General features: G+C 39.7%; 1 protein-coding gene across 3 annotated transcripts in view; it reads left to right on the forward strand.

Annotated features, from left to right (window-relative positions):
- The window catches only part of ADAMTSL1 (ADAMTS like 1), an 873,193-nt gene that overhangs the window by 356,230 nt on the left and 491,748 nt on the right, over positions 1 to 25,215 (forward strand). The window lies entirely within an intron of this gene.

Below are 25,215 nucleotides of genomic sequence, written 5' to 3' on the forward strand. Positions count from 1 at the left end.
TAATGGATTTCGCAGCAAGATTGCACTCCTTTCAGGAGCCTGGAGTCCATTCGCAGCTGTGACCCGGGCTTGGAGGAGCGCGCCCTGGTCTCCCGCGCTGCGGCGCTGCTCTCCTTTCCCGGCTCGGCCTAGGGGTGACCCCCGGGCCGCGGCCCCTCCTGGGCCCTCCACCCCGTGAGGCAGCCCCTTTGCTGCACACCCGTGAAATGCACTTAGCCTTGGCCTGCGGAGATGTCACTCTCTCGGGGCCTCGTTATGCATCAGTGTAATATTTTTTCCCCCTGCCTAGATGTCCTCCGCATGTCTCGTCGTTGTTGTAAAACAGTGTGGCTTTCAAACTTTCTCTCTCTGTCACAGGATGCCGTGTTCGAACCTCTGCTCACGTACAAGCCGGTGTGTCTGTAAAGCAACAGGAACCTGAGGAATCCTTGAAGTGATGGTGGGAAGAAGGGGTGTGGATGCTTCTACCTCTCCCACCCCAACCTCCCACAGGCCTGCAGGGCCTCAGGGGGCAGAGCTGTGTAAAAGCTCCTTTTTTTTTTTTTTTTTTTTTAAGAAAAGAGAATCTGTTGACTCCTGAATGCTGCAAAGGTCTTATTTCCTCTGTGCTGTGCCCAGGGGTGTTTGTCATGTGATATTAACACAGGGAAACCTCAACTGAAATTCAGAATCAATAATCCTTCCCAAAGGTTGAGGTTCCAGTTTATCGTTTTGGTTTTGTTTTCTGTTTTGACACAGAAAGAGAGGCAGAGACACGGCAGAGGGAGAAGCAAGTCCCCTGCGGGGAATTTGATGCGGGACTCGATCCCAGGACCCCAGGATCATGACCTAAGCCAAAGGCAGATGCTCAACCACTGAGCCACCCAGGCGCCCCAGGCTCCAGCTTATCTTGTACTGTTAGTGAAGCAAAGGATTTCCTCCAAAACCCACCATTAAAAAATATAGAAGCAGGGGATCCCTGGGTGGCTTAGTGGTTTGGCACCTGCCTTGGGCCCAGGGCGTGATCCTGGAGTCCCGGGATCTAGTCCCACATCAGGCTCCCTGCAGGGATCCTGCTTGCCCTCTGTGTCCCTGCCTCTCTCTCTCTCTCTCTCTGTCTCTCTCTCTCTCTGTGTGTGTACTCATGAATAAATAAATAAAATCTTAAATATATATATATATATATATATATATACACACACACACACAAGCAGACTACTTACATGAGAGAAGAAACTACTTATAAACACAGTTGGTGCTGCTAATTTGGACAAGCTTGTAGCACAATTTTTGTGTGTTTTGAGGAGAGGGGCTCTTTAGTATACCAATTATTAATCTTTTTTTCCTACAAATAGTGTGATTCCAAAAACGTCCTGTGTTACTCATATGGATTTCAAGCATATTCTGTAATTTATAGTTGCATTAATCCAAAATGACTTTCTCATGAGTCTAAATTAGTGAAGTCTCACTGTAAATTGTATTTATACAAAAAGATTGAGAAAAGTGTTTCTTTTATGCCTCATAAATTGCATGCTTAAAAAGTATAATCGTTCCGAATAATGTGGTTTTAGTATTCTTTTTCCTTTCAGAACTAGTGGAATCAGGTCTGTACATTTAGCAATCCAGAGTATGAAATTGCATGCGATAACTAATATGGTTGCTATCACAGTGCCTGGAAACAGCGGATGCCATCAAAGTGGTAGCTTTTGGCCTTCTCTCCACTTCAGACCCAGTTTAACTCCACCCTGTTTATCCAGTATTGACCTATACCCTCAGCGTTTCCCCAGACCTGAATTGCTGAATGACAGAGCTAGTTAAGAATTGGCCTGAAGTCCTAGAAAGGTCATAGACCACAGAATCCTAATGGGATCCCATGTTGGAATCATTCACTGAAGTCATCATATTAATAAAGAGTTGGTTCCTGCCCTCAGGATCCTCACAATATATTAGAGGAGGTTGAAAGGTGAATACTTCTAAGACAGCATTATGAGAGCTGCAATAAAGAACTTCCTCTGCCTATGTTGGGCTGTGACTGTGACTTACTGGCCAGGGAAGCATTTGCCAAGTTTGTGAGTGAGCACAGCACATCCCAGGGACAGAGCAGAGTGTGGAAAAGACAGAGAACATTACATATTGTTTAAATACCTATTGCATGTTGTCCTGGGCATTAAGGATAAAACAGCAGTTAAAACCCAGGCCCGATTCCCATGAAACTCACATCCTAGTGTAATGAGAGAATGTGCAGTGTTCAGGTAATGGCTAGAGGTTTCTTGTAAATGAGGGGAAGTGGTGAAGATGAGGCCGAGGATACCAGTTTCCATCTGAAGGGACTTGAACTCTAACCTGTAAGGTGGTTCCAGGGGTTGTCAACCAGTTTAGCTTCTGGAGGGCAGGATTGATTATGACTTCCTATGGACAAAATTAAAACCTGATGTTGTGTCTAAAAGTTCAACAGTGTTCATCCTGGCATTTGCTTGAGCCAAAGTCCATGAGCTGATTCCATGTCTTCTGTTGAGTTTGTATGAAAATGCTACATTATTGCTTGTAAGGGGATTTAAAGAGGAGAAAAGTTAAAGTGAGAGCAGAAGTCACAGGAAAAGACTATGAAGCTGTGGCCCTGTGCACTGGCCTTGAACTTGAACCTGGATTCCTGTTGCCTGCCAGTGGCTTCAAGTGTGCACATGGCTTCACCTGAGGTAGCCAGATGGATAACAGCAAACGCTATGCCAAGATGTTCCCTCTGGGTACTTTAAACTTTCCTGGAGCAAAACAAGGCTTCTGTGCACAGCCTGAAAATGTGTAATTTGGGAACACATTTTTCACCCTTAGTTTGAAAAGAGGAATCAAATCTGTTGACTCTTGTCTACCCCCTGCCCACTATAGCCTCTCCCCATCTTAAAATTTCTTTTTTTTTTAAAGATTTTATTTATTTATTCATGAGAGACAGAGAGAGAGAGAGAGAGTGAGAGAAGCAGAGACCCAGGCAGAGGGAGAAGCAGGCTCCATGCTGGGAGCCCGACATGGGACAGAATCCTGGGTCTCCAGGATCACACCCTGGGCTGAAGGCAGCGCTAAAACTGCTGAGCCACCCGGGCTGCCCCCCATCTTAAAATTTCTTGAAGGTACCCCATGTACAACTTTCTGCAAGGATGATTGATTTTTTTTAATGGCAGTCACTCTAATAGCTTCGTCCCTAGCAGAAACAGGGTTTTTAATGATATTTAAATGAGTGATATACTGCTTCTGGCCACCGACCTCCAAAGTGTGCCCTTCTGTTCTTTAGAGTACTAATACAGGGCACTGATTCATTCACACCGCCTTTAACCAAAGGCCTGGATTAAAAGTACAATCCATAGCTGCAGACAAGTAAAGGAACTTGTTTTATGCAGATTAACCCCTGGTTTTGCCCTGACCCAGTTCTCTATCCAGTAGTTCTCAAATTTTTGGCGTGTATCAGAATCCTATGAACTCTAAAATGCAGATTGCTGGGCTACACTCCCAGAACCTCTGATTTAGTGGGTCTGGCATGGGGCTCAAGAATTTGCATTTTTAGCAGGCTCTCAGGCAATGCTGCAGAATCCCCTGGAAAACACTTTGCAAACCATTCATCTTGTATCTCAAATTTACCTGACCTACTGAAACAAATTCTTCAAGGGAGAGGCCCTCGATGTTGATCCTTTGGCCCCCGCTGACCCAAGTGCCTAGGTGATTCCACTCATCAGGAAAATTTAGCAAAGGCTGTTAACAACTTACCCCAGTTGAGTTACATGATCATTATGTCTGACAATTTATTTTAGTAATCAATTAGAGCAGTGGTTCTCAGTTTTGGATGCATATTAGAATCACTTGGTGAGCTTCTTAAAGCATTGATCTTTGGGTCATACTCCCAGAGATTCTGATTCAACTGATCAAATTAAGCCTAGCCATCCTCCCCACCCCCACCCACGGGGCACCTGGGAGGCTCAGTCAGTTATCATCTTTCTCAGGTCATGATCTCAAGGTGGTAAGACTGAGCCCTGTGTTGGGCTCCATGCTGGGCTTGGACCCTGCTTAGGATTCTCTCTCTCCTCCTCTACTGCCCCCACTCCACTCACATGCTCTCTTTCAAAGAAAAAAAAGCTCCCCCACCCAACGTATTTTCCATGTGTATCCAGGGTTTGGCTAAAAGCCTGTTAGATGGCCTTTAGCCCCTTCTTTACCTAATTACTCTAGCATTCTCCCCAAATCCCCTCTTGAGGAAGTCTTCCCATATACTTCAACCCGCAAGAGGGGTGAAGCACTTCTCTGCAGAATTGATAATTCTGTCAAAACAGTTGATACAACAGTTGGAATCACTGGGGACTTCGTGCTTTCTCCTGTGAGATGGTAAACTTCTTGAGGACAGACACCAGGTCTAAATTTTCCTGGAATCCCAGTGCCTTGACAAGAGGATTCAGTCGGTTTCTTTAGAATGAGTAAAAGGTTTGTTTTCTGTGATTCCAACTGCAGTAGAGCAGAGAGCAGTCTTGACTCTGCCACTTACCAGCTGTAGACATGGGACATGTTATCTTGCTTTAACTGAGCCTCTGTTTCTCTGTCAAATGGACACCTCATGGGCTGGTTGTGAGGTTTTGATGAGATTGATGTAAAAGCACACGTCATGAGGCAAACCATGCAATAAGTGATTCAGACAATATGAGCTATTTTATGTTCTGTTCTATTTGTTGTTTTAACTCAAGCTGACTTGCATCCCCAGTTTCCTGGCCAAAAGAGGGCCACTGGCTTTGCTTTGCAGCCTATCAGCCTAAGTCCTGCTGAGCTACACAGCTTCTCATTGTCACCAACCAGCTCTCCTGGTCAGATGGGTCATGAAGACATTCCCCACAGTGGGTAGGGGCTGTGATGCAGCTTCTTTCTTGAGTGTGGGAAGATCCTGTTTTAGAGCTAGTAAAATTTCTCATCTGAGTATCCAAATCAGGCAGATGTGCCTCCCACCAAAGTACCTGGTCAGAATGCACCCTTGCCTTGTTTCTGCAGATGAGGAAAGCTTCCGGTTGGGATTACTACTTGGGCACTATGGGTATGAACTCCATCTGCCAATATCCATGTGATGGCTGTTACAAACTCCCCTGGCCCTTCATCACAGCCGGGTTCCCAGTGGTTCAGTCCTGCATATTCCCCTGTAATTCCTGTGGCATCAGATCAGAGACTCCCACAAAGCAACCCCATTTTGGAGGGGGGATAAGGTTGTCTCCCCTGGATTCTCTTTTCCCGCTGGAGGAAACAGCCAAATGGAGACCTCTCTGAGTGGTGTCGTGCTCTCCTGGGGGAGGGGCGAGTTGGTCAACCTATAATCACTCTTCTTACCCTTCTAATGCATCTATCTTGGTCTCTCAGCTGTGGGGGCAGGGGGGGGGGGCTTCAGCCTCACCTCCTATGTTTTAGGATTCTCTAAGCAATCTTTTATTCTTGAACAGTTATTAGTTGTTCTTCTTATGAATGGAGAGAAAAGTCAAGAATGACATATGTTGCCATCTTGATGACATCACTTCTTGACCCAATTTGTTTCAAGGCCAGCATAATCCTGATACCAGAACCTGGAAAAAATTTATAAGAAAAAGAAATCACAAATAAATGTGTCTCATAAACAGTGATGTAATATTCTCTGACAATGTATTAGCATATCAAATCTAGTAATATCTAAGGAAGATTAATGCAATACTAGGAGGAAAATTTATCCTAGGAGTGCAAAGTTGATTAGACATTTAAAATCATTCAGTACAATATACCACAGTAACAAAATAAAAAAGAAAAACTATATAATCAGCCCAAGGGATTCATAAAGAGCATTTGACAACATACAACATCCGTTCATAATAAAAACTTTCAGCAAATTGCAAAGAGAAGGATACTTCCTTAATCTAATAAAGGGCATCTGTAAGAAACTGAAAATTAACAGCATGGTTAATCATGAAACATTAAGTTTTTTTCCTCCTTAGGTCAGGAGCAAATCAAGGATCTCTGCACCTCTATGTACCATATTTTACTATATAATCTATTCAGTACAATAAACAAGGGGAAAAAGATAAAAAGTGGAAAGGAAGAAGTAAAATTCTTTTTATTCACAGGCAATGTAGATGCTTATTGTAAAAATCTATGAAACATTATAAAATACCTCATAAGTGAATTTAACAATGTCACAGGATACAAATTCAATATACGCAAATCCAGTGCATTTCTATATACCAGTCACAAATAATTGGAAATTGAAATTTGAAAAATACTTTTTTAGGTAGCATTAAACATATGAAGTGCATAAAGGATACATTTAACAAAATATGTGCAAAACCTCTGCACTGAAAACCACACACACTGCTCAGAGAAATCAAATAAGTCTTAAGTAAGTGAAAAGAAATGCTATGAGCATGGATTAGAAGATTCGATATTGTTAAAGATGCCAAATTACTCCAAATTGATCTATAAATTCAATGCAATTCCATTTAAAATTGCAGCATCATTCTTTGTAGACAGTGACAAGGTCATTCTGAAATTTGCATAAAAATGCCAAAAGCCCTAAAGCCAAAAGAATTTTGAAAGAGCAGAGAAAAATTAAGTAGGACTCAAACTACCTGATTTCAAAACTTATATTAAGGCCATAATAATGAAGTATAGTGTTGCTGTAAAGATAGACAAATAGATGAATGAAACAGAATTGGGACCAGAAATAGACCCACTCATATAATGACTTCTGATAAAATTGCCAAGGCAACACAATGGGAAAAGGAAAATCTTTTTAACAGGTATGCTGGAACACCTGGATAAATGCATGGGAAGAAATAAACCTCAATCTTTACCTCACGGTACATATAAAAATTAATTCAAAATGAATAATAGGCCTAACCTGAAAAGCTAAAAGCAAAAAGTGACAACATAGGAGAAAATCTTGAATGTCTTTTTGCTTGAAGTAGGCAAAGCCTACTTCTTAGACCCTCTACACAAACAGCATTAAATGTAAAATAATAATTGTAGTTTATCAAAATTTATAATTTATTCTCATCAAAAGACATCATTAAGAAAATGTTAAAGCAAGCCATATAGTAGGAGGAAATATTTGCAGTACATATATGTCAAAAGCCTTGTATCTAGAACATCTAGAGAATTTCTACAAATCAATAATAAAGAGGCAAATTTTTTTTTGTCATGGGCAATAAGACTTGAATAGACACTTCACAGAGGACAATATACAAATGACCAATAAGCACACAAAGTTCTCAAAATCATTATTTTTGAGGAAGATGAAAATTAGGAAGGATAACATTAAAGATTTTGATGACACCAAGAGTTGGCAAGAACATGGAGCAATCGGAATCATTATCTTTTGATAATAACTGTGTGAATTAGTACAACCACTTTGGAAAAGGTGACGATGTTTTTATAAAATCAAACATACACCTACAGTATGACCCAAATATTCTACTTCTGTGTATTGACCCAAGAGAAATGAAAACATAGTATCCACAAAAAGACATGTGCAAGAATGTTCATACCAACTTTATTCAAGATTGCCTAATATGGCCATCAATAGTAAAATTGATGTCCCAAATGTCCATGAATAGTAAAATTGAGTGGCTCAGCGGTTTAGCGCCTGCCTTTGGCCCAGGGCGCGATCCTGGAGTCCCGGGGTCTAGTCCTGCATCGGGCTCCCGGCATGGAGCCTGCTTCTCCCTCCTCTTGTGTCTCTGCCTCTCTCTCTCTCTCTGTCTATCATAAATAAATAAATAAAATAAATCTTTAAAGAAATAGTAAAATTGATAACCAAATTTTGATCTATTCGTATTTTGCAATGGTACTGGGCAAATTTAAAAAGAACTAATAGTCCATACAACAATATGGGCAAATCTCAAGAATTATGTTGAATGAAAGAAGTCAGACACAAAATAATATCTACTATACTTGCAAGAATAATCAAATCTATAGTAATAGATATCAGAACAGTGGTAAACAGGAGCGCTTAACTAGAAGGAGGCACTGGGGAATCTCTGGGGTGATGGAAATGTTTCAATTGTGGTGATGGTTATATAGCTGAATTTTTTTTATCAAAACTCATTTTTTAATCAAAACTCATTGTATATTAAATATGTGTGCATTTTTTTCTATATGTAATTTTTTTTACCTCAAAAAAAAAAAAAGAAAGGAAATGAGGCAACAATTTGAGACTGGTCACTAGATTATTTTTAAAAAGGTCAAGTGTGCTTTGAATTTTATGGACACAATAAAATACATTTCATTATATATTGGATACTTAATATAAATAAGGCATCTTATATATTAATCAAAAATTGATTTAGAAACATTCAAGAGTTAGCACATTTCTTCTGAGTAATGCATATTCACACATTGGCCCTGCATGGTTCCACTCATCCCTCTGACTTAGTAAATGAAGGCTGTTGAGTCTGGTTTGCAGATCAGAGCTCCACTTTCCATTTACTTGACCTCTTTATGGTAGTTGATTATTTCCCAGAATGCATTATTCCTAATGTGAAACTTTTATGTGAGAATGTCTCTAATATAGGGCTACCTGCCATTATTTAAGTGAAATATGACCTGTTGCTTGCAGTCAGATTTCAATGCAAAGTTAACCTTGAACAAAAAATTGAGACCAGTTAAATAATTTTTTTTCCAAAAGCCCTATTTTTGCCAATACCAAGGGAAAAAAAAGAGCCAACAAAATTACATATTTAAGATCTGTTTAGCAAACAAAGAATGGTTATTTGGTTTGGAGTTGAGAAAAAAAACTTAGTAAAAACTGAGAAACGCTTCAAATTACTGATCCTTACTTTTATTGAGTTTCACAGTAGGTCATTTTTAATTACATGCAACTTCTCTCTAAACAGCAGTGACGCTCCTGTTTCTGTAATAACTGACTGGGCAAAAACCTTTGCTCTTCTGGAATTGCATTTTACAGAATCAACTGAAACATAAATAGAATTAGACTTATGGGTGTTTGGCATGATGTCATGGTGTGGTTGTGTTATTCTTGACTTAAATGATCTGTTCCAATGAATGAACTGAAGAACCCTGTTAATGACCCCATGTAGAGTCAGTCCCTGTGAGCCTACTTTCTCTTTTTCTTTTGGGGATTTAGAAACTGCCCTTCCAACTCCAAGCAGGGGACTTTCAAGCGTTCTTTCTTCAGCAGAACTGAAAGTCTATCAGCATATGCAAGCATTTCCTCCTCCTCTCTATAGTAGGTAACAATATGTCAGGGATTGTCTTCTTTATTGATGCACATAATAAGGAACAGACTGTCAGGGGGTTCTACGGCCACAGAACAAGGCAGAGATAGACAATAATTACACTGGCTTGGGTATTCTAATGTTCATTTTTCTAGCCAAACGGACTCTAATCTGTTGATATGAGTGCCTTTGGGCTAATGCTAAAACCATTATAAAATGTCCTGACCTTGAGATTAAAAGATAAAGGGAAAGAGGTACATTTTTAGTTCATATAACTCTAAGGCAATTCAATTAGGTAAATACATGCTAAGAAGAGATATAACTTGCTTACCAACCTAGCCGAGTTGGCTTCTCATTCACTCGTTCAGCAAAGATTTTTAGCATGGCTTTAGATTGTGGGAGTTTAAAGATATTTAAGATGATTTTCCTATTTTAAAGTAATTTACAATCTAGATATAAGATAAACACACTGGAAAACTTAAATAATGGTATAAGGCTCAAATAACAGAACACATATATAAAAGAGGTGTTACCAGTCAATAAACTTGCAAAAGATCATCATTAAGATGATAGTGCAAAATTTGAGAAGAAAATTGAATATCTAAGAAGAATTGAATCTTGTTTTTAACAAGTACTTGCCTGGGTGTCATTTGAGCCACTGAATAGCACCCACGTGCTAGTTTTCACTTCCGTGGAGAACTCATGTGTGTTCTCAGTTTATAATGAGCTATGATTCTTACTGAGAATGTGTATGTTTAACCAACAGAACTACCTGTTGTAACTGATCACAATTGGGTTGTAATCAGTTATGTTCCTATTTGTCTCTCTTTCTCTACTCTGTGACCCTGAGGACACTAAGTGTGACAACAATAACCAACATTTATTAAGCTTATTATATGCCAGGTATCATTTTAAATTTCAGGAACTTTCCATATATTAATTCATCTAGTCCTCCTAATAACCTGATAACATAGGTGTTATCCCCATATTTACAGATGAGGGAACTGAAGCATGGAGAGCTTGAGAAACATACCCAGAAGGTATTTGTGTTAGACCTGGGACGTAAAAACAGGTAGTCTGGCTCTAAAGCTCCCATGTTAATCCCTACACAATATCATGTCTTATCTAGTATCATCGGTGCCTAAAGATGAACACATGGATGAAGAGTAATTTTTGTGTTTGTAAGTTTACTGGAAAGATATATCAGTAATCATGCAAATAGTAATTGAACAGCTCCAGGAAGAGTCACTTGAGCCTAAAGGATACACAACACAAAGATGTCCCCCAGAAGTGGCAGTGTGTCCCCAACCCATGGATGTCTTAGGCTTTTAGTCACTCCCCCGTCCCCTCCCATAGCTACAGCCTACATGTTAGCATGGATGATTGTCTAGTCAAAGCTTTTTGCAATAAATAGAAACCCCTCAAACTTGCTCAAGTATTAAGCGTATTAAGAGAAATTTCATGGGTACAAAGGAAAGAAAATGTCCTGGGAGTAGAAAAGATACACGTTCCCAGGAAATGGGGTGGGGACAAGCAATCTCCTAAAATGCATCTGCTACAAGTATGTAGAGCCTATACTTTTACATTTTATAGAGTAACTGACATTTCTTTATTTTTCTCTCATAGGAAATTAAACAGTACTCAAAATTAAGGCAGTGCTTGAAACCATTCACTGAAATAGGCAGTGGCCCATCTTTATCAGCAATACTCATCCAGTTATATACCCCAAGGGTTCTGGCCCAAACCAAAGATTTGTGCCTTTCCTTTGAACATGTTGTTCTTTCACTCATTTGTTCATTTGTTTATGTATACACTCATTCATTTGGAAACTTTACTGTCTTTTGCTTCCTGTTTGTCATGACTGGCACAGAGCAGGGGGTAGTGGTGAGCCCAAAGGCTCAGACCATGACCTCTAACAGTTTACAGCCTAGTGACATCAGTACATAAACATGTCTTGGTGATTACTAAGTCTTGTTCTCATCTATAAAACAGGGTTAAAAACTGGCCTGCCCTATCTCACATGATAAAATGAGGCTTAATGTACATGAAATCCTCTTTCCAAGTACAAAAACTTAATCAGAAGGCTGTCATTTGATTAATTAATTAATTAACAGAAACAGAGATGGCGGCTGGAGCAGTTGACTGTTCCGTGGCTTTGAGGAGGCAGTCCCCTATGGTGCAAAGATCCTGGCTTTCAGAGACTGACATCCAAGTTTCATTTCAGACCTCACCACATACTAGCCAGGTCTCCTTGGGCAACTTACATAACCTCCCTGGGCCTCAATGTTTTCATCTCTAAGAAGCAGCACATCATGCCTGCCATGCAGAGTATTTTTGTGGACCAGAGAGAGTTTGAAAACCAGCTGACTCAGTTCAGTCTTGAATAAATGCTGGCTCATATTTTCAGGATTCTGAGCTCTTCCAGGTATCAATCCAGGTATCAGGACTTTTGGCCTTTCTAGATATCTTCCTTCTACCTCCCTCTCTTCTCTGTAATTCTGCTATTCCTTGCATCTGGTTAGCCACCTCCTGGCCTTACAATCACCACCTGCAGCCCATGGTCCAGATTGCTTACCCATTAGCATTCCACAGTCCATGGTAGCCTTCTTGGTTTCACCAGTGAAAACCAGCGTCTCTCCTACCACCCCCTTGGGGTCCTGCTTTCTGTGTGGGTGCTGGAGGTCTAATGTATCATTCCAGGAATGAATTCTCTTGGTTCATTTGCAGAGTACTGAGTATATGCCAAGTATTTTATCCCTACAATAGTCCTGCAAGGTAAATGCTCCCCCGCCCCCATTTTATAGACTGGTGGAATATTAGCTCCATATCACACTGTAGAAAGTGGTGAAACAAAGATCTGAACTTTTTCTACTAAATCCAATATCAAGTGCCTCCCTACAGACAAGGTAAATTACTATTAGTTGTAAAGAAATACAATCCTTAGGTGTAGCACCAAGCAAGCAAATTGTTAGGAACTGCATTTCAAGAAATGTGTGGCTTTCCTTGAAGCAAATTAGTAAAATCAGTGATTAGCCAATATTTATCAAGCATCAATTGCATGCCAGTGACTGTCCTAGATGCTCAGCATACACAAATAGATAAGCATGATCTTGTCCAAAGGTGCTCATATAAAGGAGGAAGCAGATGTAGGGAGAATAGACAGGTGATCATGAATGCAAGGAAGAAATCATTAGTTCAGTCTGGATAGGGGATGGCATAGTCAGGGGATATTTTCCATGTAGGTTTTGGTGGCGCATGCTCACAGGCAGAGAGAGGAAAGGTCCATAAAAGATAAATAGCATGACACCTGACAAAAGTGTGTGAATATAGGAGTCATTTTAAAAGACTGTAAGAAGGAATGTGACTACATAGAACAAAATATTCATGGAGAGAAATGAGAGATGAGCTTAAGGAAGTATGCTGGGGTGAGGCAAGATGATAGAAATGTCTTTGATGCCATACTAAAGCATCTGGAAGTGAGCCTATAACCAGTGGGCAGCCATAAAAAGTCTGTTCTAAAATAATGACTCTGGTGATGGATATGTTAACTAACCTCATTGTGGTAACCATTTCACAATATATACAAATATCATATCATCATATTGTACTCCTTAAACTTATACAATGTTACATGTCAGCTATATCTCACTAAGGCTGGAAAAGATAAAAATAAAACAATGACTGTGTGTCATTTAACCCCATTGTGTTGGCTTATGGTTTCTAAGATACCAAAGAACAACAAATCATGCCTTTCTCCTGGATCTGCCATCAGTAAAACCTTGGTATAACCCAATCTAAATGAACAATGAGCCTTAGTCCTGAAACATGACTTGGGGTTACAATATAATACACATGGTGATAAAGAATGCACCCCCAAGGAACCTAAGCAATATGAATGAATTATTAAGGTCTCTATACTAATTTTGTCTCTGATATAGAGATTGAACTGTCCATTAAAGCAGTTCTAGTTCTAGAAAGAAAACCAGGAAAGCCACACTTGCCATTAAAAACCCCACATTTTCTCCCCACTGCCATTTTTTTCTACCATAAGTTCTATTTTAAACCATAACTTTCCTAAATCAGACACTAGAGTTTTAGAAGCTAAGCATCAGTAGCTCTGGCATGGTTCGGAATCTTCCTCAATCCAGCAATGGAACTAAAATGAAAATAAAATTATGGAAAGGGCAGATACAGTATCTTATATCACTTTTATTACATTATATTTTAGCAGCTGAGACAGGAGGGGAGAATATTATAGAATCAGCTTGCTGCAGTCTCGCCTATAATTATATTTTTCCTTGATAAGGCATTGGCAAGGAGCCCACAAAAATATTGATGCGAAACTTGATCTCCTAGTGGTGTGGAATTTCTCTAGGCCCAGGATTGAGACTGAGAGGTTTTGGAAGTGTTTGGCAGCTATAGTAAATTCAGGAGCTGGAGGCAAGGAACAATCCCTCTAGCACAAGCCCAAAGTCAATATATTATATAACAACGAAAGGCATACTCCTCACTCTACTTTTATGCTCTTGACTGGATCTCATCCAGCCTATGTATCCTGTATAGGTGTAAACATACACTTCAAACAATATTTGGGGAGAAGGGTGTGAGCCCTATAACATTTTCATGGTTTTATATTTAGGGATGAGTGTGTTACTTAGAGAGACGCTGATCCTGAAGGTCTCCAAAACCAAGTGGCAGTAAAAACTGTGTGCCCCTTGCTATCACATGATTTGACTTTTGCTCTCCCTTGCAGTCCTTTTTCTAAGTATCAATCCAATTCTTCTTTTCCAAGAAATATTTGCTACAATGTAAACATGCAGCATGAGTGGAGTTTGCTGAGGACTATGTATTTGTAAGTAAAGTTATCTTAAATTAGAGCCTAGGCAGCTATTCCCATAGAAGAAGCTAAAAGGCATTGCATGCCCTGGCCCACTGGAAGACCTTTCAGGGCGACTCTAAGGAAGCTGCTGTCGGGGTGAAAAGAACACAAAGTTAGGAACCAGACATACCTGATTTTAAGATCCCACCTCTGGCATTTAGATGTTGCATGAGCTTGGTATCTGAGTCTCTCATCATCTGTGAGGAAGGGATGAATAAAATGGGGTTATGTACACAAAGCTCCCATAGTTGGAGGAGCTCAATATTACATTCTTTTCCTTTCTTTCCTTTTCCTATCTTCTTTTCTCTTTTCTACCTCAGAATATAATTATCTGCGCATGGAGTGAACAGAATGCCAGGAAACTTACCTCACAAATTACCTAACAAGGGATCTGGTTACTAAGGCTTTTAAATGGCTTCAAATGTGATTTTTTTTTTATAATGTTGCCATCTATTTATACCATGCCACTTTTGCAAAAATGATTTGAGACAGCTTTTCAAATAAGATAAATGCACTAAGCTTGATAAAACGATAATAGAAAAAGATAAGGAAACAGGGACCAAATATTCTAACCCAGTTGCTGTAATGGAGTATAACATTGGCCAGGAAATCCTTGGAAATTTTGATTACATGTAGCTTCCATTATCAGAAAAAGGGAAGATGACAATTTATATGAGGAGACAGTTTTGCCTGGTATTCAAAAAACATTCTTATTTTGGTAATTTTCCTGGGACTATTTGCAGGCCCCTTTGATTTTAATATGATAAGCGATTTTCTTAATTCATACTCCTGAGACCCCAAGTAGTATAGGTAGGCCTGGCCAAGGCAGCAGGATGTATGCAGAGTCTGTGGGGTCCCGGATTGGAGGTCTTAACTCTAAGGTCAACTAGCTTCATCACCAGCTTAGGGAAGACACTGTGTCTAGTGGAGATTTCTTAGGCTTTGAAGTGAAACCCACTGAGGCTCAGACCCAGCTTTGCTACATACCATCCCCTGAAGCCTTAGGCAACTTTGCTGAAGCTCTCAAATCATTATAAGGGGAAAAAAAATCATTATAAGGGAAATAATTTAAAAAAAGAAACATAACTAACACTCTATGTGCAAATGTATATACACATGTATATACATATGTGCCCCACCCACAGGATTATTCCTGGTATATTACTTCATAATCATAAAAAAAAAAAAGATTCCTACCCCACCTGCTTAAAGTGCTGCTGTTTCCACTTTAATTCTGAAATGATACCCTCCTTCACTGGCCACTTTGTAAATTCAAAGTTCTCAGTCCTAATAGTTGGTGTCATCCAGTCAACATGTTGTTTGTTCAACATTTAACATCCTTACAAATCATTTACTAAATAAATCAGTTCATTCAGCTAATTTCTGCATTTCTTCCAAATTCACATGGCAGACAGAATAATCTTGAGCAAACAGAATCTGTTATCAATTTAGGTCACAAGACTGAGGCTTGGTAGAAATTCAGTAGAATTTAAAAAAAAAAAGAAAAATTCAGTAGAATTATATGACTTGTCTCTTTTGTTTATTTTTTAAATTTATTCTTATTTAAAGCCACTACCATTAAGTGTTTTCCTTTCTAATTCTTTATATAAAATAGTTTCTATTGTTCCAGTAGCCAAGACAAATCTTTGTGCATATAACCATCTGTGGTTCTTAAGTAATTATTTATATATTATATATATAATAAGAGCTTTTGATGATTTAGATCCCTTAATAACCTGAGGATTGTATAACACATTGCAAAACTATGGCAGTATCTCAGTGTAATGACAGGCAAAGGGGTGGTTGCCATAACAGACCTGTAGAAGAAGAAATATGCTTCTTATCCATGAGGCTCTGGTTCTAATAGGAAAGGAGCCACATATTTACATATTTGATTTTTTTGCCTTGAACATATCCCTAAATTTGTTGCATTAAGACAACCCACGATAGGACAGTGAAAATATTCTAAGCAGATATTCAACTCATTTTGCTCTGGTTCTTTGTTTACTAATAACCTATGGACTATTGAAACAGGAAAGGCAGTGTGTTCCAATCTGCCTAACAGAGTTGCCCCATATTGTAATCATGTAGAGGTGTTATGCGTGTTTGGTTAACGTAGCCAAGTTTGCTGAGGATAGATGACCCTATAATAAAGAGAATAGATTCTGGACCCCTCCTAGGCGCTTAGCATGTTGTAAGGCCCAATGCAAGACAATCTTACTATTATTCACTGTCACTATTAAATAACCTCATACTTTCTCACCTTAGAACCAAATATTCCAAAAACAAACCTTCAAAAATGAAAATCCAAACTCTGTGGGCCATACCTATGGAAAGTGGTATTAAAATTATGTTAATGGTGTTAGATTTTCAAAGTATTTGGACATCTTCCATATTTAAAAAAAAATTTTTAAGTGCCTTCAGGCTTTCATAGAGTAACAAGATGCAGATTTGAAGGTTTACCCAATTGAATTTGGGAAGTTTATAGAAATTTTTCTGCAAAGATAAAAGAAAATTCTGGTCTCCTGATGTTAGCATCTGTAGGAATGACTAAATTGACTACAGATCTGTAGTCGATGGGGGAGACTAATTAACCTAGCATTGGCGGAGGGGACCTGAAGAAAGTCTCCAAAGCTCAGTCTCAGCTGAGTGAACAAGTTCAGGTGGTTTTGCATGATGCACAGCATGATTGGGTAGAATTGAACAATTTACTTAAACCTTGTCTCAACACTTATGCCATAGAGTTTAAATAAATTCTAGTGATATGCCTGAAGAATTTGTGCTCCAAATAGCTGGACCTAAGGAAGAAGTTAAGTTGCCTTTGGAGAGGTATTGTTTTGTTTTGTCTCTACAACAGGCTGTGACAAATTGTAAGCAGCTTGCAAGGATTATCAGGATCTTCAAATATTTTGCTTTTAAAAGGAAGTAATAATTTCACACACACACACACACACACACACACATTTACTGCAGGCAACAGTTTTTGAACCTAAAGTACTATCAGCCTTGTGCACGTGAATAAATCTAAGTGGAAATGGAGAGGTGCGGGAAATGGTGTGAATATTTGAAGTTACTCAAGAAAGATACTTAGATATTTCTTTTTTTTTAAGTGTAAGAAAATTGTTCTAGAATTGTCAGAGAAAAAAAACAGTACCATCTTTAAGAAATGATCTACAGGGCTAAATATTTAAAAAAAAAAAAAGAACCATGTGGTTTATATCAAATTCGTAGATGCTATAGCCTTTTACATGGTAGAGATTTTAATTTTTTAAAAAATTAGCCTGAGATCTAGTTTTACAGATAGGTGAAGCGACTTGACCAGACTTGCAAGCTAGTGCAAAAATTGGACTAGATGTTAGATTCCTAGTTTTGTCTATTCATACATAAATATAACTGTATTTGTAGAGATGTCGATTTTGTTGGGAATATGTAGGAGCAACAAAGCCCTAATAATGATAACTCCACCACTTATATAAATGTCCCATGTGTGTCAGGCACTATTCCAAGCCCTTTATTTTTATGAAGTACAAGTTAATGCAGGCCTTAGAGTCCCCATTATCTCTCCCCTGTTAATGTCCTCATTTCACAGATCAGGAAATTGAGGCACAGTGAGTTTACATAGTTAACCCAAGTTCACATTGCTGGAAAGTGGTTAAAAAAATAATAAAGGATTTAGACGCAGTCAAGCAAGCAAATTCTAGAGTCTACTGCATGCTTAGCTACCACACTATGAGCCAAAGTTTAGACTCTTTGTTTTATAGGGTGAATGTATTTAACAAATAGGTTTTAGTATGATGCTAATGACTAGTGGTGCAGTTCGTAGAATTCCTTCCCTCTGGATGATCTGCTGTGAGTGTCTCTTAGAGGGTCTTCATTAGAGACTGGTAGAGTGCTGAATATATTACTGAACCTTGGGAAGTGGCCAAAGTACTTCCCAGTGAGATGGGAAGGTATATTCCACTGGGGCGGAGTTCTTTCTAAAACTCTGATAGCTCTGATAGGTTTAGGGGTGGACAAGCCTGTGGTGGGTTTGGGAGTGGGGCAAAGATGAGGGCACAAGAGGAAAGATTCCGCAGGATACTGAGGCCCAGTAGTGAATACAATGATGCAGTCGTTTTTAATATAAATGCATGGTTGACTACCTTAACGGGGCCCTCAATGCTACCCTATCACTCTTCCATTTTTCATAGTTGTCTTTCTTTCCCTGGCATGCCACAGTGAAAACTTTGTTCTTTTTCTGATCTTTTCAAACCACTGACCCCAACTTGTCCACCTCGCTTTCTGCACAGAGAAAGTAACCATCAACCAGAAAATCCCTTGGTCTCATACCACGAAGCCACACATTTCCTGCATGGGCATCTACTTTTGGCTCCTTTCCTGCCTCAGCGGTCCCCCTCCTGTCAGCACCTGGCTTTCTACTTCCATTCATGATGCTCCTCCTTTCTGCCTGCCCAGACACCTCACATAACAGATTATCCTCCCATTATATCATCTTTCTGTACTCTCCTCTGGCTCCTTCCCACCAGCATGTAAAGATGTTTAAGACTCTGTCATCATTTGAAAAGCCATCCCTCCTTTCCCATCACATCCTTCCCCATCTTGTGCCCCATGTTTCTCGTCTACAATCAAACATCTTCAGAGAGTTGTCCTACCAACTGCCTGGGCTCCACTACTTGCAGTCTGTCATCAACACTGTCTAGTCTGGATTTTCTCCCTCCCACATTACTGAAATCCTCTGAGCTAGGTCTGCAATGCCCTCCTGGTTGATAAACACAGCGAGCACTTCAGTGCATCTTCTCTTCGTGTTGTTGATCACTTCCTTCTTGAAATATATTAGTGATCTTGGAGGATAGCATCAACAGAGAAAAGTCTCAGGCTTTCCCAAACTACTGATTTCCTGATTATATTCTGGCTTTTCTCCTCCTTTTGGCAAGTACCTTTTTCTCTACCCATTTCTGGCATAACAGAGTTGCTCAGAGTCTGTCTTAGGGTACCTTTTCTTCTCACTGTGCACACTTGCTTCATATCACTTTTATCAAGACTCTCATTATTATCTGTGTGCTTATGAGTTTTGAATCTATGTCTCTGATTCAGGTATTGATCTGAATTATAAATCTAAGCATACGTCCAACTATCTCATAGTTAGGTGAACTCCAGACTTGCACATCCCTAACTGTACTCATAATCTTTTCTTACCTTTTCCTTCCCTTTTCTTCTTCTTGTGTATCCTATTTCCCAAGTATTCACCAAAAGCTATCAAGTCAACTTATCTGTCAACTTATCTGTCACTCAAATCTGTTCACTTTCTCTTCATACCCACTGCCTCTGCTAATCTGCACCAGGCTCCCACCATCTCCCAATATCTGACTATTACATTCTCCTGACCAGTCTGCTGTACTTGGTGTCTCTGCCAGTTCTTCTGCCAGGATGGTCTATCTGAGACACAGAAATGATCACTCCAGGTCCTATTTCAAACACTGTAGTGGCTCCAAATTGTCCTCTGGATTAAACCTGGATTCCTTAACTGATTTGCAAGGCTCTTTATGAGCAAGTTCCTGCTCATCTCTCCACTACTTATTCTTAGTACTCCTTTCTCAGGTTCTGTGGTCCAGCCATACTTAAAAATCTTTCCATCTTTGAAAGTTGCATTCTGTTTCTCTTATCTGAGCTACAAATTCTGATCTCCCCTTTGGCTCTGCAATGCTCTCCTGCATACTCTGTCTTCCTCTTATTCATCCTGCAGGGTCCAGATGCCAAATGACTTCTTTTAGAGAGCATTTTCTGGCCTTCCACACCAGAATAAATGGCCTTTCATAACCCTTTTGAATTCTTGTATAATGGCATTTATCACACTATATTATAACTCTCCCATCAGGCTTAATGAATGACTTATAAGTATTTATTATAAGTATCTATTAAATAGATACTTAATTGGATAACATAAGTGATAACATTTTATATTTTCTCTGATGATTTTAGAAATCAAGTCAGTTAAACCTATCATCCACCACCTAAAAACCCTAAATCCATTACAGTTTTGCATAACTTCACTTTGTAGTTCAGTGGACCTTAATGAATAATTGTTTCCCCACGGTTTATGTAGATATAGAACAAAATATACCAAAGACAGAGAGGGAGAAAGAGCTGAACTATGTGTGCATTAAAGCAAAGTATTATGTTAAATGAAAAAAATACCTATGGCTATGAGGGAATTATGTGGCGAAGTATACACTTTGCTGATGTTCATTTTAGTTCAGTTAATATTTATGGTGCATAAGACCACATGAGGTTGTGTTCTCTCAGTGCTGAGCTCTTTAGTGTGAAATACATTTTATGGGACAAAATAATGAATTAACTAAAATTCCATGCTGCCACACTTTTCCTCTTACTGCCCAAGCCCAATTTTACTCCCATTCCTTCCAATCCTACATGAGTCTTCTTACTCTAGCATCTATTCCAAAGACAAGTCCCCAGTGCAAAGAGGAGAGAAGCCCCAGGCACACTGACATGACAAGCTAATTATAACTTGGAAGATCAGGATTCTTTTTTTTTTTTTAAAGGTTTCATTCATTTACTCATGAAAGACACACACACACACACACACACACAGAGAGAGAGAGAGAGAGAGAGGCAGAGACACAGGCAGAGAGAGAAGCAGACTCCAGGCAGGAAGCCCAACATGGGACTGGATCCCAGGCCTCCAGGACCATGCCCTGGACTGAAGGCGGCGCCAAACCACCGAGCCCTGGGGCTGCCCAGGATTCTTTTTCTTGATCATCCGTTAAGCAAGCTTCAGAACTGTTGGGGCACTGTGTAGGTCATTCCTTTTATTTCTCATCTCCTGATTGGTGTAGTTAAGTTTCAGACGCTGTTCACAAACATCACATCAAATGGTGGTATCCATTTGGGCTGCAGAAATGGTTAGGAAGAACCCGAGTAATAGGATAAAACGGGACCAAGAGGAGGGTCCTTTCCGGAGCTCATCTCGGTTTAGTTGCAACTCTCTGACTTAGGTATTTATGTTAGAAAATACCATCACATTTTAGTTAGTAAATTATAGGTATATACTTCAAGCTTTCAGCCTTTACCGTTTTATCTTTCAAACTTGAACAAAGCTTGCCTAGCTGCCTATGGTTTAGTAAGCTATTTGGTGGAGCTACACTTCGAGCTTAGTGGAAGTCAGAGCGTAATTCCCACTACTCTGAACATTTCTCATCCTTTTCAAATGGCATTTCTGCTTAAATATGTACATTAGCTGAGGGATGGTTTTGTAGATCTTTTTAGTTCTCTTTTAGGAAAACTTCCTCTGCCTAGATGTCTTAAGAAGTTTCCCCTCCCTTTCATTTCTCAAACCCAGTCCTAAGCCCTAATTCTTTGCTTTCCTTCTTCTCTTTTCTCCCTCTCTCCTTTGCATGTTAATATCTTAAACTGAGGCTTCCTGCTCCTGCATCTGAACCCAGCAGTGATCAATGAAGTGAGTATCAATTACGAGCACTCATCCAGCAGGAGCCAGTTTGGCTTAAAATCAACCTTCTTTGGTAAACCAAGAGAATACATAATCCTGATTGATTACTCCCAGAGAACATATTTGTGTCATTGGTAGTCAGTGCAATTGAAGTAAAAAGTTCTTCATTCTAAATCCTCCCTTGGATTTTACCTTCTCATATGTCTATGCCACAGGTAAACAGTTTGGGTAAAGAATGAGGAGATGAAAGCTTATTTCAAAGCTTTGTTACAGTAGTGAATGGGTAACACATCTGAGGTCCGTAAGCTTCTTAGAATTTGTCTTAGAAGATGTAATAAACTGTGATGCATTTGATCTAGCCCAGGATCTCTGTGCAGTTAGGCTTGAAAAGAATTTCCATTTACTAGGTCCTTGACTCTAATGCGGGTACTCCAAGTTCAATCTATCACAAAAACAGCTTTCCCTCTGAAGAATGTGGCAGTCACATTGGCTTTCTTGGGAAACAAGGTTCATAATTCTCTGTATGGAAGTCTCTGCGAAGGTCTTACGGAAGGCCTCTTGCTGGGGTCCAACTTTATTTTTTCACCTTTAGTACAGAGTACTCAATTATCACATTCTCCCCAGGATTACTTCATCTATTTTGAGGAAACATTGAACAATTGTCTGAAAGCGTGTCTATGAAATCTAGAACCTACTTTCCTTGTCATGAGAGTGGAAAATGTCTTAACTTAGGATTTCCCCCCTGCATACTGAATTTTTTTTGTTCAACTGAAATATCTTAGGCTCTAATGATATATTTTTTATTTGTTCCCTGCATCCTTCCCATAATAATTCTTTAGATCCTTAAAGGAGTATATCTAACTTTTCTTAGCTTTTGCTGTTTTGTACCATTTTAATAATTTGTATGACATCTCCTGGATCGTGTCTATATGTGTCTTTTAAATTTGGAACCTGTTATAGAGATGATGAGCAGGTGAGATTTACAAATAGGTTTTGTTTATGGTAATGATAGAATAAACTTTGGCATTTCCCACAGAGGGGACCAGTCTTGGGTATTTGAGATGACGAGGAATGGGGAATTGTTGAACTCCATTCCCTTTGGCCAATAACACTAATGCAGCAATAGTAAGGTAAAACCTTAGGGAGAGCATAGGTGGAGTAGGTGAGTGAGCAACACTGACTTGGAGGTAGGAAGTACATCAATAGCACCAGGCACCCAGTCTAAGCACAATACATACTTGAAAACCAAAGTCTGATACTTGATCTGACTTCAGAGCCCAGGGGTTCAGGAGGAAGCTCAGCAGGGGAGTTCAGAAGCTCTCTTGTCATCCTTTAGGCAGAATTCATTTTTGTTGTTGTTGTTTTTGTTTTTGTTTGTTTTTTGTCCTGGAGGGCCTCTTTTGAGGTCCTGGTAGACATGCTTCTACTAAACTTAAAAGCATGGTTCTGGCACCTTGACAGACATGATGAGAGTGGCGGGGTGACTCAGGCCTTCCTCTCCTGTCCATGAAGATTGGTCTGCTTACCCAGAGGTGATGCTGTACTTTCCTCATCTACAGCTTCATTCCGATCTAGTTCCCTATATGGATCCAGGTCCCTGTCATGCACATTCACGGGTCAGACAGCATATTGGCCACCCTAAATAAGGAGGACACGCAAGTTAGTGAACATGCATCTCAGAAGTAAGAGAATCTATTTCCATAGAAACTACCATTGGGCTCGACATTGCAAGTTTCACTGTCACTACACAGAACCATGAGCGGCAAACGTGGTCCCTTACCATAAAACCTGGGGCAGGTGAGACCCAAAATCAGTGATGAGGAAAGAAGCAAAGATACCCATCTAAGTAGTACACATACAGCAAAAAATAAATACAGCACAACTCAGAGACTTCAGACCACGTGATGGCCGTTAGCTGGCCCTCTCACTTGGCTCCTACTGTCTTCTTCTGCCCCAGTCCTGGACACACCCAGCTTCCAATCCCCTCTGATATGGACTTTGCCTTTGGCTCTTGAAGACTACACATCCATTAGCTTTCTACTTCTTGGAGCTTCTTTTTTTTTTTTTTTTTTTTTTTTTTTCGGGTTACTTCTTGGAGCTTCTTATTTATTTGATCAAATCTAATGAATACATCTGTGATTATTATACTACCATGTGCTGTACCAGGCTAACCACATTACAGATACTAATGTCTACACAGAAGAGGTGACCCTATTGCTCCCTCACTTTATAAATGAGTTTGTCCTTGTGGCTCTTCATGTTCTGGGACCTGGCATATGGCCAGCTCCCTGGGGAGCCAGTGTGGCCAGAGTCAGCATTATCAGTACCCTGTCAATGGCTCCCTCAGAGCAGCGTGGGTGGGCAGTGATCATTGTGTGACAGCAGAAGAACCAGAGCTCTTGCAGCTGGGCAATTTGGATTTTCATCCCCAGGCCAGCCACTTGGTAGCTGAGTGATTCTGGGCCTGTTATAGTTTTCTCATCTACAAAATGGGAATCACATATATCTTGGAGGATTATGGAGGGGGGGTTAGAAATCACATAGGGGAAAGTCTAGCACAGGTGCTGGAATAGATAGCAGGTAGGAAATGATAGCTACTGTTATTCTTTCTGATTCCTTTAAAAGTGTAGGAGTCCTTCTGTTTCATTAAATTGCACCTGGGAGAAATTTGAGAAGTGAAAATGACCTTAGGTTTTGGCCAATTCTTTCTTTCTTTCTTTCTTTCTTTCTTTCTTTCTTTCTTTCTTTCTTTCTTTCTTTCTTTCTTCTTTCTTTCTTCTTTCTTTCTTTCTTCTTCTTCTTCTTCTTCTTCTTCTTCTTCTTCTTCTTCTTCTTCTTCCTTCCTTCCTTCCTTCCTTCCTTCCTTCCTTCCGTTTATTTGTTGGGGGTTTTTTTGAATAAGGAGAATACACCCAGAACACTTTAGATTTTCTCAGTGGTATCTAGCTAATTAACAAGAGAGCAGGGTTCCAGAACCAACGCTACCTGATTCCTACATGAGTCTTTAACCGTTACCACCCTCTGCTATTGCCCATGTGCTGGAAGGGCTCAACCTAACACTACCAGAGCCCGACACTGGAGATTATCTGTCAGAACAGAACAGAGACATTCTTCTACTTCTATTCATTTTCCAGTAGAAGCCGCTCCTCAACTCAGATCTCTCCCATCAGGTTTCTAGAATAAGAAAGCTATTGTTCAGAGGCAAACACACAAAGCCTCTCTGCTGCTGCCTGCTTACAACCATGGTGGTTTCTTGACTCAATTCTTCCAAGCTTCGTAGAAGGTCATCTTGTTTAAAACAGAAACACACTGCAGTTTCCTTTTGTCCCATTTGTGTAAGTGGTCACTCCTCTCTTCTAGGGCAAGAGGGTACATTGGTAGGGCATATTACTCTAGCTTATATCACATCTGTTCTCTCCTGATAATTTAGAGATTGAAAATTACTTCTTAGAGACAAGAAAATATTCCTGGGTGTGGGGCTAAAGTTGGACTATTTGATGTGCCTGGTAGCAGGCGTTTGGCCGTAGTAATATTGTTACCATATGGATGGATGCATAACTATTGAAAACTGGGATGAGAATTTCAGGGCGTTTTACTGGGACCACCAAGATGATGAATGACATATTTGATTCTAAAGAACTAAAGTGAAGAATTTCACATTTTAAATTGGAGTATCA

The sequence above is a fragment of the Canis lupus genome, chromosome 11, assembly GCF_003254725.2.
Source record: "Canis lupus dingo isolate Sandy chromosome 11, ASM325472v2, whole genome shotgun sequence".
In the NCBI taxonomy this organism is placed as follows: Eukaryota; Metazoa; Chordata; class Mammalia; order Carnivora; family Canidae; genus Canis; species Canis lupus.